The sequence below is a fragment of the Capsicum annuum genome, chromosome 6 (genome assembly GCF_002878395.1).
Source record: "Capsicum annuum cultivar UCD-10X-F1 chromosome 6, UCD10Xv1.1, whole genome shotgun sequence".
Lineage (NCBI taxonomy): Eukaryota > Viridiplantae > Streptophyta > Magnoliopsida > Solanales > Solanaceae > Capsicum > Capsicum annuum.
In genome coordinates, this window is record NC_061116.1 from 127,215,728 (window position 1) to 127,231,411 (window position 15,684).

The following is a 15,684-nucleotide window of genomic DNA, read 5'->3' on the forward strand; positions in this document are numbered from 1 at the left end:
TCATCTAATTTGGTAATTTATCTCAATTTCATTGATTTGAATAATTATATTCTTAGAACTTATAGTTTAGGAGAGGCCTAAAATGATGATTTCATCTCTAAATGTATGCTTACTTTTGACTATTGTTGTGATTAGCTATTGTAGTTGGTGTACACACTAATAGGGGAGTCTTAAGTACCTAAATTTAAGGTTTAAATGATTGAAATAATTGTGTACTCCTTGTTTTTGACTTTATACCCCTATGAATTACATGTTAAATTCATTGATTTTGGGGGTACAATCATGATAACTAGGCCTGAGTCACTTAATCTTAACGCTTATAAGCCTAGTAGAACATGAATGTGGGGATAAAATTGTATGTTCTAACTGAAGTGCAGAATTTTAGAGTATGGTCTCTAGTACCGCAATCGCGGTCCCGATGACCGTGATCATATCACCGCCGTCACGGTCACTACTCCGCGATCGCTATAACTGAGGACAGTGTCTGCAAGAACTAAAAAATTTTGCACATATATTTCTTTCACCAAAACCTTCTATAACACTACCACATGCATTAATTGGTTTGATCTAAGCATGTTTTTTGTGTGATAGTACTAATGATGGCCTAAGTACATTGTTTACAAGATTTAAGCCTCAGAGATGGAGGGATTTGAAAACACCAGATTCATGGCCCCAAAATGTCAGAAACTCTACAATGTGAATTTGTACAGGACCAAGTTACTCCCTGAATGGGGTATCAGCTTTAACAAAGTAAAGGAAAAGTTCCCAAGCTTTCATGCTAGACTCTCTCAGAATGGGTGTCTATGCTTTTCCCTGAAACCCTATGTTGCTAATGAGCATTGGGTGCATGAATTCTATGCTAGCATATGCATAGTTTTTTTAACAAACCTAATGATGATAATTTAGGGAAAGCAAGTGAACTTTGGGATAGAGTTGATCAACGAGGTGTATGGACTCCCAAATGCTGATAAGAAGCAGTTCTATGAAAAATTATGAGAGCCAGGGACCTAAAAGGAAAATATTTTATGTCCTTTCAAAGATGCTCCCTAGTCCACTACCAAGAAAGACATTTTGATTAATGACTTCACAGCTGAGGCCAAACTTTGGCTGAATATTATTCGTAGTCGTAATACCCCGTACTTCTACCTAGCTTAAAATCATCCTAAAAATGTTAAAGGCTTACTTTAAAAGATAAATCCACTTTTATATATGTGGAATTTTCAAGATTTTCACTTTTTGTATGAAAAATTGAATAAGCTTTCCATCGATACCAAATTCTCCTAAATCCGATAATCGGGTAAGAAGTTATGGTGATTTAAAGTTTTAGTCATAAAACACCATCATTTCAGCCAGTGGCACGTTGTGTCATAAGACAAAATGATGTTTTTCAGTTTCCAGTAATACTTTGTGATTACACCATATCGCAGAGAAATCCTAAATCCCAATTGTCATTTTTCCAATGAATTTCCGCGATGTCTCTGCGTCGCGCCAAACTTCCAGGTCACAAACAAAGTGGCAACATGATAGCTCCTCATAGCGCCATCTCCCAATTTCTCAGTTTCATTTTTTCCAGAAACACAGCGCGATAGCGCCGCATCACGCCAGCCTGCCAAATCAAGAAATTTTGACAAAAATTAAAAGACACGTTCAGGGTTTAATGGGTCTTTTCCCATAATTTTATTCCACCCAGATATAGGATTTAAGCCCTAAAAGTGTCCTTAGCTACTTATTATTCACTTTTTCCCCAATATCAAGAATATTCTCTCTCAATAAAACAAAACCCTAGCACTTGGGAATCAAGGTCAATCTCAAGAAATCCATCCAAGGACTGCAAGAACCTTCAAGGTTTCCTTTCTCAGGTATGCATAGTATTCATTCATGGATTCCTTTCGTCCATGAAGCCCAAGAATCAAGTTTTAAACTATGAATTATGATATTTATACTATGTGTTAATCATTTTCATGTGGTGGTTGTTGTTGTATGATTCCCAAGTTGGAATCTTTATATGTTTTTATGAAATTACGTTAGTACATGAGTTTAAATCCATGAATTGAGTGGTTTATGATTTGTTAATTGATGATTAGACCTATGCCCTAAGTGGTGCATGTAAGGTGTTTGATAAAATGCCTAGAAAACTAGAAATCATGCAATATAGATCAATTTTGACTTAAGTGATGGATTCATGCTTTACCCTTATGTTCAAAGAACACCCATGCTATACATGTACCTTGTAAATGTTTGTTGGATTTCTCATGAATTAGCCTTATGAAATTATACCATGTTTACGTGCAATCCTAATCATGTATAAGTTTTTTATAACCATGTACTTCATGAAATCCCCAACTTATTGAATTATGTATTGTTGATGTGGGCCATGTATTCAAGAATGTCACACCTTGTCAGTTTACTTCTATCGAGTTCTGGGGGTACTTGTACTCGATAATTTAGTTGTGTCCCTAGAGTAAGTGTCATATTTTCATGATATCCTCAGTCAAGCCATGTTTAATAGAATTCAGTCAGTCGTGTGACTCAGGAAAACTCAGTAAACTTAGTAACCCCAGTAATCTGAGAAAGCTTAGTAATTCAGTAAATCTCAAGAGTATTTCGTCAGTCACAAAACTCAAGGTACTCAGTCCAATTCAGTTCAGTAAATCATGTTCAGTGTCTATTCAGGTGGAGGTAGGATTTAGCACCGAGTGAGCCCTAGGATGGGAACTCACCTGCTATTAGAGGGTGATTCTTAAAAACAGTCCTTGCACTCCAGAACTATGTAGCCAGCGTATGTTGAGACATCAAACCTACTATTTTAAGGGTAGATGAGGTGGATTAACCTGTTATATGAGGGTCCCCCATTCTCCTTTGAGTACCTTCTATATGAGGGGTCACTCATAGCTTGTCCCTACCAGTGGCACGGTATTGACACTCTTCCAATTAAGGTTATAGATTGGACCCCAACTCATCTATATTTCTTTATTTAGGGCATGTCAGTTAGATGATTACCTCCCATTGTTTAAGCATTATATTTCATCTTTAGAATAGAACTTAGTTTAGTTCTATAGAAAGCAGGATTGTGAGATACATTCACTCAGCCTAGTACAGAACTCAGCTAGTTCCATCAAATCTCAGGATTGTCAGACACAGCCACCTAGTTAATAGTATATTAATTACATGAAATTTATGTTACCAATATTCATATTTCAGGACTGTCAGATACAGTTAATCAGACCAGTTCTTCATAATCAAAACTGTTGGAAATAGTTATTCCTTTATCAGTAATACGACATCAGTTCCTCAGTACACAATAGACTTATTCATTCAGTATCCCAGTATTAGTACTCAAATATCAGAAAATCTACGTTATTAGAATTCAAGAGTCATTATTATCGTGATCTCAATTATAGTTACGTATTCATGCAAGTATTCTCACATTCTTGATATTCAGTTAGTTAGTATTATTCATGCATATGAACCATATGCATTAAACCTACCTCACTTGCATGCTAGTACATTCAATGTACAGATACCTTTGCGCTATGGTGTTTTATACCATAGGTTTAGAAGTACGAGATCCCGAGCATCCTTAGTAGATCAGATATTCAGTACCCAGACTAGTAGTGAGTCCTCATCATTCGAGGATAGCATGATTATTTTATTACTTTATTATTTTAGTAGTTCAGAGTTAGTTGGGGATATGTCCCATCAACTCCAGAGATTTCAGACTGTTTAGAGGCTTTCAGACTACAGCATATTTCAGACAGTTTATTTTAGTTTTGGGTATTATTATACCCCATTACAAACATTGTTTTATATTCAGTGTTAGTTCAGTTTTGAAATAGCTTATATTTTGCATAATTATAGTATAGTATTCAGTTCTCAGTTATAGATATCAGTCATGCGTTAGCTTGTGGTCCTTTGGGGTCATAAGCATCGTGTAATATTCTGGGTACCAGATTTAGGGCACTATAGTAGTCGAGTATCACCATACACACTAATGACCATTGTTATGGAATTATGAGCTTGGATGGTGACCTATCTTTTCTCTAGCATCACCCTAAATATAGGCAAGTTTGTTCATTTAGAATGGAGGTACATCAAAAATAATAGGGGTACACATCTTCTCCTCCCTTTCCTTATCATAGAGCTATGTAGATGGCATAGGTGAAAGAAGATATGTAGGTGCTCCTAGGCCCCCAAATCCTCCCACTCAAATTGAGAGGTGAGGGTGCCCCAACCCAAAGCAAGAAGAGAAAGGTAGACTCCAGCAAATCTACCCAAAACAACACACACTCATATAGGCCTTCATCAGTCAACCCCCTTGATGTGGGTTGGTAAAGAACTACTATCCAAACTGCCTCAGGTATCAAAAAAGTCTTCCACACATCGCCACTCATACGTAGCTCAGTCTAACTATAAGAAATACAGGGATAAAAATGAGAAGAGGTAGCCAATCTTGCCTATTTGGAGAGACCTTATTTAGCCTTAGCTGTATAACACAGGGAACACAAGCAATTAAGCATTGTGTTTGGGTTTTGATACATAGGTTCAAGAGAATTCTGAGTACCCATAGTATATGTAATACCCCGAGAAATATTTCATTGAAATTTTGTAGTATATGTAGTCAGTTGGGGCATGTCTCAACGGCTCGCTGGTTTTATTGATTTTATTAGAGGATTTTCAGACTAGTATAGATGTTAGGAGTTGACTAATAAGTCATATTTTGTTATCTTTCTGAAATTCTTTTATTGTTGGATGATGATTACTCTGTTGATATTTAAGGGTTATTTATGGAAACTCCGTTGATTTGTGTTGAACTGAATGAAAATGGCTCAAAGGGTTAGCTTGGGGCTTCGTAGCCTCAAGCACCATGTGATTCTCTGAGACCCATTTTTCGGGGTGTTACAAACTTGGTATCAAATCCTAAGGTTTTAAGGTATCCTAGGGAGTCTGACAAACCGCATTAAGTAGAGTCTTGATCATCGGTGTGTAGCGTACCACATCTATGAGCAAGAGGCTACAAGGTATTTTAGGAAAAAGTGTGACTCTTTATTTTAGAAGTCTATCGTTCTTAAAGTGTCTCTCTCTGGTACTGATTCATGCTCTCTTCTTTCAGAAATATGCCTCTACGTCGAGCGAGAAGAAATAATGATGGTCAGCAACCTCAACCCGCTGACCCATTGAACCGTTCTTCATAAAGTCTTGTTGGTAGATCTGATTGAGTTAGACATGGTAGATTTTGATGTGATTCTAGGTATGGACTGGCTGTATTTTTCTTATGCCTCTATTGATTATCAAACCTGAGTGGTCAAGTTTTAGTTTCTGGGTATATCCGTGTTTGAGTGGTCTGGGAATTCTGTGTCACCCAAGAGTCATTTTATCTCTTACCTCAAAGCTAGAGAGCTTATTTCTAAGGGTTGTATTTACCATTTGGTTAGAGTCAAGACACTAAGTCTGAGACTCTAACTCTCCAGTCTGTTAACGTCGTCAATGAGTTTTTTGATGTCTTTTTGGATGATCTCCTAGGGATACCTCCTGATAGAGAGATAGAGTTTGGTATTGATTTTCTTCCTGATACTCAGCCCATTTCTATTCCTCCTTACCGTATGGCCCTTGTAAAACTTAAGGAGTTAAAAGAGCAACTCAAAGATATACTAGATAAGGGTTTCTTAAGGCTCAGTGTTTCTCCTTGGGGTGCTCCTGTATTGTTTGTGAGAAAAAAAATGGCTCTTTGCATATATGCATTGATTACCACCAACTGAATAAAGTCACTATAAAAAATAAGTACCCCCTTCCGAGAATAGATTATTTGTTTGACCAATTGCAAGGTGCAAGTTATTTCTCAAAGATATACCTTCGTTCCGGCTATCATCAACTCAAATTTAGGGAGTGTGACATCCTAAAAATCATTTTCCAAACTCGTTATGGCCATTTTGAGTTTCTTGTTATGTCTTTCAGGTTAACTGATGCCCCAGCAGCTTTCATGGACCTCATAAATCGATTGTTCAGACCATATCTAGATATGTTTGTCATAGTGTTCATCAATGATATACTTGTGTACTCCCGTAGTGAGGATGAACATTCTGATCATCTCCGAACTGTCTTACGAACCCTTAGAGATCACAAGTGTTTGCCAAGTTCTGTAAGTGTGAGTTTTGGCTAAGGTCAGTTGCTTTTCTGGGTCATATCATTTTTTTCTAGGGTATTAGAGTTGATTCCCAAAAGACCAAAGATGTTAGAAATTGTCCTAGACTTATTTCTCTGACTAATATCCAAAGTTTCTTGGGTTTAACTGGCTATTACCGATGTTTTATTGAGGGTTTCTCCTCTATAACATCTTTTATGACTCGGTTGACCCAAAAGAAAGTGAAGTTCTTATGGTCCGAATCTTGTGAGAAGAGTTTTCAGGAGTTGAAGACTCGACTCACTTCAGCCCCTATTTTGACTTTGCCTGATGGTGTTGATGGTTTTGTGGTGTACTGTGATGCTTCGAGAGTTGGGTTGGGTTGCGTATTGATGCATAAGGGTAAGGTGATAGCTTATGCTTCTAGATAGTTGAAACCCCATGAGAAAAATTACCCCACCTATGACCTTGAGTTGGCTGCTGTTGTGTTTGCTTTGAAAATCTGGAGATACTATTTGTATGGTGTCCATGTTGATGTTTTCACTAATCATAAGAGTTTATAGTATGTGTTTACCCAGAGAGAATTAAATCTTAGGTAGAGACGAGGGTTAGAATTGTTAAAGGACTATGATATGAGTATGTTGTACCATTCAGGCAAGGCCAATATTGTGGTGGATGCCCTAAGTAGAGTGTCCATGGGTAGTGTTTCACATGTGGTAGAAGGTAAGAAAGAGTTGGCTCGTGATGTACATCGTTTGGCTAGATTGGGGGTTAGGTTGTTTGACTCTGCTGAAGGTAGCATAGGGGTTCAGAGTAGTTCCGAATCCTCCTTGGTGTTGGAAATAAAGGAAAAACAATACTTAGATGCTAGTTTGGTCAAACTGAAGGAGTCAGTCATGGACCAAAAAGTAGAGGTTTCCTCCCAAGGAGGAGATGGTGTTTTCGGATTGCAGGGTAGATTGTTAGTCCCGAATATTGATGATATGAGACAGAGGATTATGGCTGAAGCGCATGGGGCTCGATATTCTATTCATCCTGGTGCCACCAAGATGTACCAAGACTTGTGAAAAATCTATTGGTGGAGTGGCATGAAGAAAGATATAGTAGCATTTGTATTTAAGTGTGCAACATGCCAACAGGTTAAGGTAGAACACCAAAGACCTAGTGGTATGATGCAAGAGTTTAGTATTCCCACCTGGAAGTGGGAAGAGATAAATATGGACTTCGTGATTGGTTTACCTCCTTCCCGATGCCATCATGATTCCATTTGGGTTGTGGTTGATAGGATGGCTAAGTCTTCTCATTTCTTGCCTATTCATACTTCATATACTGCTGAGGATTACGCTAGATTGTATATCCAAGAGCTAGTTAGACTGCATGGAGTTCCCGTGTCTATCATTTTGGATAGGGGTACTCAGTTCACTTTGTAATTTTGGAAAGCTTTTCAAATGGGTCTTGGTACCCAAGTGATTTTGAGTTCTACTTTGCATCCGCAGACCGATGGTCAGGCTTAGCGGACCATCCAGACCTTAAAGAATATGTTGAGAGCTTATGTACTTGACTTTAAGGGAAGTTGGGATGGTCACTTACCGTTGATAGAGTTTGCTTACAATAACAGTTTCCACTCTAGTATTGGCATGGATCCATTTGAAGCTTTGTATGGGAGGAAGTGTAGATCACCCATAGGTTGGTTCAAGGTGGGTGAAGCGGCTGTGAGTGGTCCTGATTTGGTATTTGAGGCTATGGAAAAAGTTAAGTTGATTAGGGAAAGGTTGAAAACTGCGCAGAGTCGTCAGAAGTCATATACGGATGTTAGAAGGAGAGACCTTGAGTTTGAAGTTGGTGACCTAGTGTATCTGAAAATTTCACCCATGAGGGGGGTGAAGAGATTCGGAAAGAAGGGGAAGCTTAGTCTCCGTTATGTTGGACCTTACAAAATTATTAGCCGTGTTGGTAAGGTAGCTTATGAGGTCGAGTTGCCTTCTGAGTTGTCCTCTGTTCTCTAATATTCCATGTCTCCATGCTTTGAAAGGATATTAGCAATGCTGTGGTAGTGGATTCCTCTGTGAGTGCTGACATTCAATAAAATCTTTGTTTTGATGAGATTCCTGTTGAGATTCTTGATTTCCGTGTCCAAAGACTAAGGAACAAAAAGTTCCCTTGGTCAAGGTGTTGTGGCGAAACCAATCTGTTGAGGGTGCAACTTTGGGAAGCTGAGGCGGATATGCGATCCAAATACCCGCACCTATTTTTTGCGAACTCCGATCAAGCTGAAGGTACCGTTCTTTCCTAAATCATGCACTTTTGATAAAAGTTGCAGTAGTTTAGCTGTCATTTATTATTTGTTCAGCTTAGTTTCTTGAATTTATGCATTTTATGTTGCATTCGGAGTGAAAAACGATGTGGTTATGAGTCTAATGAATGGTTTCAGCTGTATGCTCTATTCCCTATCTAATCTTGGCATGTCTAGCGTCATTTGCGGATGAATGTTTCCAAGGGGGGATGATGTAATACCCCGTGAAATATTTCATTGAAATTTTGTGCGTAAATGTGTTGGGTTCTATCTTCTAGAATGAATTATAAATTTTCCGTATGGAATATCTTATATTATGAACCACCATTACGTAGAGTATTGAATAAGATTTCCAACGATATGTGGATCATCCTATGGACACCCGAGCAACGAGTTATGAACATTCTAATCGAACCATGAATAGTAGTGAACAGTAAAACATGCAGGAAAAAGTACTGAGGCCTGGCGTATTTTTGCTCCAACTTTAAATGATCATAACTCCTTATACATAATGATATGTGTGATCTACCATATATAAACGAAAAGCTCTACGATTCATCTTTCCAATTAAATTGGTTTCATCCAATTTGTCTATTGGAGCAAAAATTTATGATCGATCTACTTCAGCCTACCAAAAGCAAATTTTTGGGTCAACTTCAAATGATCATAGCTCCTTGTACACAATGATCTGGGTGAGATACTATATATCAACGGAAATATATGAGAGTCCTCTTTCTAATGAAATTAGTTTCATCCAATTTAGATATCGGAGTAATATGTTATGGTTGATCTACTTCAGACTAGCAAAACAGTCCATCGAAGGACAGATTCGAGAATTATTTGATTTTTAGGGGTATTTTGGTCATTCTCCCTCACTCAAAATCCATCCAAACCCTATATTAAAGCCTATTAGAAGCATTATATGTTATATTTCATCAAATTCCCTCAAAAAGAAAACCATAAGCTCCTACATCCAACTTCAAGAACCTACAAAGTTCACCATTAATTCTGCAAGTTTATTCAAGATTCCAAGTTCCTAGTTCAAGAACTCCAAGAACCATCATTCAAAGGTACGATTAACATCTCAAAAATGAGTATTGATCCAAAGTTCATCATTCAAGATATGTGGGGTTTTTCAACAAGAACTCTCTTTCATTCTTATGCCCAAAAGTAATTTTCTTTACAAAGGCATGATTTTTATTTGATTTTTACGAATTTGAAGCATGAACCCATATATTATGATGATTATTATGAAATCTTGATGTTTATGATTTTGAAAGATGAATTTACATGTGTGGAGATATAAAGCATAAATCTTGAACGATATTTATCATGATTTTGATATTTGGGTCATGAATCCCCATTGGAAATTGTGTTTTTTTTAGAAAGTGTGTGTTATAAGCACGTTGATTTTGAATATTTAAGATATATTGAATGATTTGACCTTTTGGTATTAATGGAGTTGTTTTGAACTCGAGTGTGAAAGAAATCTACAATGTATTTTGATAGATGGGAAGCATGATGGCTTACGATGTATATTTATATATTACTGAAATTGTTTTGCTGTGGATTGTCTTTGAAATGATCTGAGCTAAGTTTGGGAGAAATACTTAGCACCGAGTGGGAGGTATAAAGAAACCTTACTTTCCTAGAACTACGTGCCCCCATAGGAGTAAGCCTGAGACTGATTTATATAGTGATCTCTAGTTTGTGTGGATTTGATATCGATAGTCCTACTCTGATGGCAAGGATAGGACGGCTCTCCCCAATGTGGATTGTATGTTGGACTCCATGTAGCTCACATGGTTTATGTCGGTTATAGGATCTCCAGTGTGTGTGTGTTTCCTTGTGTCTATGGTGAATGGTGAAGTGATTTGAAAGTGAAATTGTGAAAGTTATTCTTTCAAAAGATTTAAATGATATTTACAATATGAGAATTGATATTCTTGATGAATTGAAAGTAATTGACAAATTATATGATGACTCGCATATGTTATTGTACTTATTTCATCCTCTCATGATATGATGATTTTCTTCGAGCTATGTGAGTCTTTCATACGTCCTGTATATTTCTTATAAATATTTATGATGATGATGTTTATACAACTGCATACACCCCCATATACTCAGTTCCTTTCCATGGTACTGACCCACATCTTCGAATGTGGGCTACATTTTCTCGGAATGTAGTTCAGGTGCTCAGTTCCAAGTTCGATGATGATTCTTCGGGCACGTTGTTCTACATCCTCTATCATGGTGAGTCCTCATGTTTCAAGGACGTGATGTCTGATGCTGGTTTTATGGAATTGTTTACATTTGATAACTAAGTATGAGTCAGTTTGGGCATGTCTTAATGGCTCGCTGGTTTTATTGATTTTCTTAGAGGATTGTCAGACTAGTATAGATGTTGGGAGTTGACTAATAAGTCGTATTTTTTTATCTTTCTGAAATTCTTTTATTCTTGGATGATGATTACTCTGTTGATATTTGAGGGTTATTTATGAAAACCCCGTTGATTTGTGTTGAACTGAATAAAAATGGCTCAAAGGGTTAGCTTGGGGCTATTCGTAGCCTCAAGCACCGTGTGACGCTCCGAGATCCATTTTCTGGGGTCTTACAATATAAATTTCAAAAATGCAAGGAAAGTTTGAGTCTTCGTGGCATTGTATGTTTAAAGTTAGGGTCATTTTGTACACCATTGGTGAAGTCTGAGTATACATATGGGTAGTTTGCCTGTTTTGAGCCTAAATATGAGACTAAGGCTTTAGTTGTAGCCATAGTTTAGCAAATTGTGCGCAAGGCTAATGGAAAATAAAAAAACCCGTCCGTCTAAATTGTGGCTCTATAAATTTTGTGTATGAATAGAAATAAATACTCCCATTTGGTCTCTCATGAGATGGACATTTAATATCCCTTGGCGAATTTTGCATACCATGTGTGGTGAGATTGTGTTATTTATCTCTTGTACACTTGTGTTATCTTGAACTTTCCTCGTTAGTCTTTCAAAACTAATTTTGATTATATGTGATTGGAGAAATGATCTTAGGCCACCTTTGTTATTTTGGAACACACTCTGGCCCAAAAAGCCTACCCATACATAATTATAATCCCTAGTACCCACTTTGAGCCTTTGGACCTTTCTTTGGCAAACTCATTACAACCCGTGTTTCATTCTTTTTATCCCTCTTTTGAACCAAACCTACATTGAACTTTGAAATGTAACTTGAGGCTAAAAGCCTAATTTGGGGGTGGTAAAGGTTTATGGAAGGAACTTTGAGGCCACGAAGTGTTTGTAAAATGTCAAATATGGCTACGTGTGAAAGTAATGGAATAGAAAAAGAAAGGAACCAATAAAGGAATGAATTGCATGATAATTACTATAAAAAAAAATGAAAGAAATGGTTAAAGAAAGGAAGAAAAAAGTAGTCATGATGAAAAAGAGAAAACAAAGAAAAATGTGCCTTAGTCAAAAAGGAGGATAAAAAAAAGTGTGATGTAGATGTTCAAGGAAGGGTGTACCCATGTTATTCCCAAATGATATCATACCCTAACCTGAACCTACATTACAAGCTTAGAAGGTCCTTTGATATTTCCATCCATGTACTTTCTTCGTCGTAGTGATTGAAAATAGGGAAAGCCTATGGTATGACACTTGTTGCATTGAGATTTCTTTTGTGAGGGGGAGAGTTTTTACAATTAAAATTCCTTGTTGCAAATTTGGTAGGTTGGTGTGTGAAATATTTTTTCTTGTGAGGTTGGCATATGAAATGAGTTGAGGTGTGTGATTTTGTCACCTTCCAAACAATGAGGCAAAAGGAGTATAGCATAGTTATCATCAAAAGGAAGCCACCTCTAGAGTATTGGTTGTTGTTGCTTGGTTTCTCATTAAAATCATATGTATCCTTGAATGTTGCATCTTATTATAAAGAGTGTAGTGAAATTAGCTTAGCCCTTATGCAATGAGCTACTTGTGGTTGCAACTAAAGTTGAAGTCATTGTGAGCTTTAAGATATAGAGTTGGGCATAGAGAATTATTGTGTCTACTAAGAGGTAGTGTTTCTTATGGGATAACAAATGCTTTTAAGTTAGGGGTGGTGATGAGTGATGATTTTACCACTTATTCTCAAAAAAATTTATGCACATTACCTTGTTTTGAATAAATAAATGGGACTTAGTGGTGATATAATTCTCTAATATCCACTCTTTATAGGAATAGAGTTGAAGAGATCAAAAGATGTGGATTGGAGCTGAAAATGATCAAAAGAAAGCATGAAAAGTGATGCTGAAGACATGGAGTAGAAAGGCCTCAGGTACCGCAGCGGCAGTCTACTGACTGCGATCGTAGTAGTCAAGCAAAAGTCATTCAACTACGATCATGGAAGTTACCCACAGTCGCATAACCACAGTCACAGCCAAACCCACGTGATCGAAGTTTAGCAAAAAAAATCAGCCCAAGGGAAAACCTAGAATTGCATGTGACTGATCCCAATTTTGACAAAAAGATTCAAATCCTAGCATCATGAATAATATTCTATCTTCCCAATTTTTAGGTTTATCTCTTGAATTCATAGCCTCCATTTTTTGGAGAAGAAAATATTGTATAATTTTTGGGTGAAGAATTCATTGGAGACTTTCTAAGTGGAAGATTAGCTCAGTTCCATTGTTGATTAGTGGGAGTGCCGTGTTTGAAGTAACATTCACTTAAGATTTAATAAATCACTTCAATGGAGATAATAGGTATATCTGTGCTTATTTATTTTATATTTAGCTAGATCTCTCTCTTGGGGTTATGTGTGAATAGGGATTAGAGAGTGTGTGGGTTGTTATTGATTAGCTTCTATGTAGTAGTTCATGTTTATGGGTTTTGTCATCGTTATGCTAACTATGTTGGGGTTTGATGGGTGAAATCCCCAAATACCCATATGGGTATGACAAGTGAAAGATCTATGCTCTAGAAAACCCAAATCCATCTTCAAAAGAAGGGTTTTGGGTGAAGTTTAGGAATCCATATCATCCTTGAAAGAGGGATGTCGAGACCAAAGCAATGATAGACAATTGTGAGTGTAGTTTGCTAAAGTTTCACTATCTTAGACATAAGGATGAATGTAAGGTTGACTATTCATGGGTATCATCCTAGAAGTAGGGATGCCTAGATTGAGGTTGTGGTTACCAAATATTAAACACCTATTAGGTATTCGAAAGAATCAATTGGTGAAAGATTAGTGTTATGTTGAAAGACTAGCATCAAAATATATAACTAAACCTACCCATATTTGGCTTACTAAATTGATGTTGATTGCTAACACCCACATATCACTCCCTTAGTAGTGCATAATCCCAAGATCCGTGCATACCTATTAAAACTCTAATTATTCGTAGCCCCAAATATATACTAGAAAACCCCAAAAGGAAACATTAGTGTAGATACATATCTCCCCATTTTTATCTTCTTGTAACATTGGTTTGGATTTAAGTCATATCTATTATTTTGAAGTAATTTGATTACCATTCACAATTTTCCTCATTGATTTGTCCCCGACTTTAAAGTTGTGTAAATATATTGACAACGACCGCCTTACACTTAAATTGACGTGTAAGTTGAGCGTTATCAGGACTCTTCAAAAGTTCTGAACATGTCGGATCCTCCATTGTCCTAGTTTATGTCATGGTCATAACCTGTACTCTCTCATCAACGCCTGACATCTCTGTTGCATCGGCCTTATCATATAACTATTGAACCAGGCATGGGAATGGCAGAGTCGTTGACCTACCAAAATCTCTATCATAAAGATCCCGTTGAATGATAACAACTAAATAAATGTCATATCTAGCCATCATGCTAGCAATCAACGCTGCTCTATCCCAAGTCAATATATTTTCCACAGTAGTCGGACATAGTCTATATCGAACTAGTAGCCACCAAATTTAACAACAAAAGTAAATGTTTCCTTCTTTATCATACTCTACCCTTTGATCTAATTGGGTATCATCACCCAAAGGTGAAATGTAGCTAGTTGGACATAGTCTAAACTCTCTTACTCCTATGGTGACATCACACATAATGTGTCTATCATGAGAAATTTTTAATCTATAATTACACTTAGTTATGGAAGCTAGAGCAATATAATCTGGCCTAAAGAGAGCTCAGTGGGTGTCCTCTACATAAATATCTACCATAACCCATCTAATACAAGTTTGCTCCAGGTGGGGCTGCTCAGTATACCTCGAAAGACCTCTACTCTTCAGCGTCGTCAAGAATACTGTTAAAAGGTATGATGCATAGAACTCTCGCACCGAATTTGGGATGTTAAAACCTAGGGGTAAAGTCATCCACCCCAACTGATATCTATCAAATGCAACCCATAACAATAGTGCACTGGCCAATCTAGACAAATCAATATATCTTACCTTATAGATAGTACTTATAGGTTGGTCGGACTTGATAATATGGTTGTCCTACTCAAAAATAGTCTGAAGTCCCTCCATGCACCATCTCGGGTTCACCTCATTCAAAGGCTCCTCCAAGACATGTGTGAGTTTGGACACCTGATCCTGTTGAGCTAGTTCATCTAAATATGGAGTTGGTACAAAGTGTGTTATTTCATTTGTACCCTCCTTAGATCGGGTACTGTTGATGCTTGCTCCTCATCTACTGCATCAGACTCATCTTAGTACCCCTTCTCAGATTAGGAGTCCTATGTAAATATTGAGGTATGTGACTCTGCCTCCTCATCATCATCAACACTATCATCACCCTCACCCTCCTCATCATTATTATCTTGTCGCTGTAGAGAGTATGGTGGTGATCTAGGTCCATCTTTATCCTTGGCCTGGCCATAGCCTAAATGTACTCGTTCTAGGTCCTAAGTTTAGTAAAATAATATCATTTTCCCCACTGTAAATCATCTACAAGCTTTAAGACGTCTATGGCCCTTAGTCACTCAGCGTGGTGCTATGGTCGGGGCTAATATAAGTTGTACAATCGAGTACTCCTCCATTGAGCCACTAGGCTCAAGGGACTTGTCTCATCTTCTATCTAGCGTGGCTTTCTTCTTTGGTTCCATATGTATCAAAAAAACCAATTGTTAGCCCCCAACGGATAATGAGAGATTGCAAAATTCAAAGAAAACTCAAAATTTGACAACTTCAAATATTCCTTCAATTTTCACATCCCTAGAACTTGAACTCAGCCCCAATAAGTCCAATGTGCACACAAATATCTTGAATGATCTTTTTCAATATAAACTTGATATGTAAACTTTTGGTGTTTCTC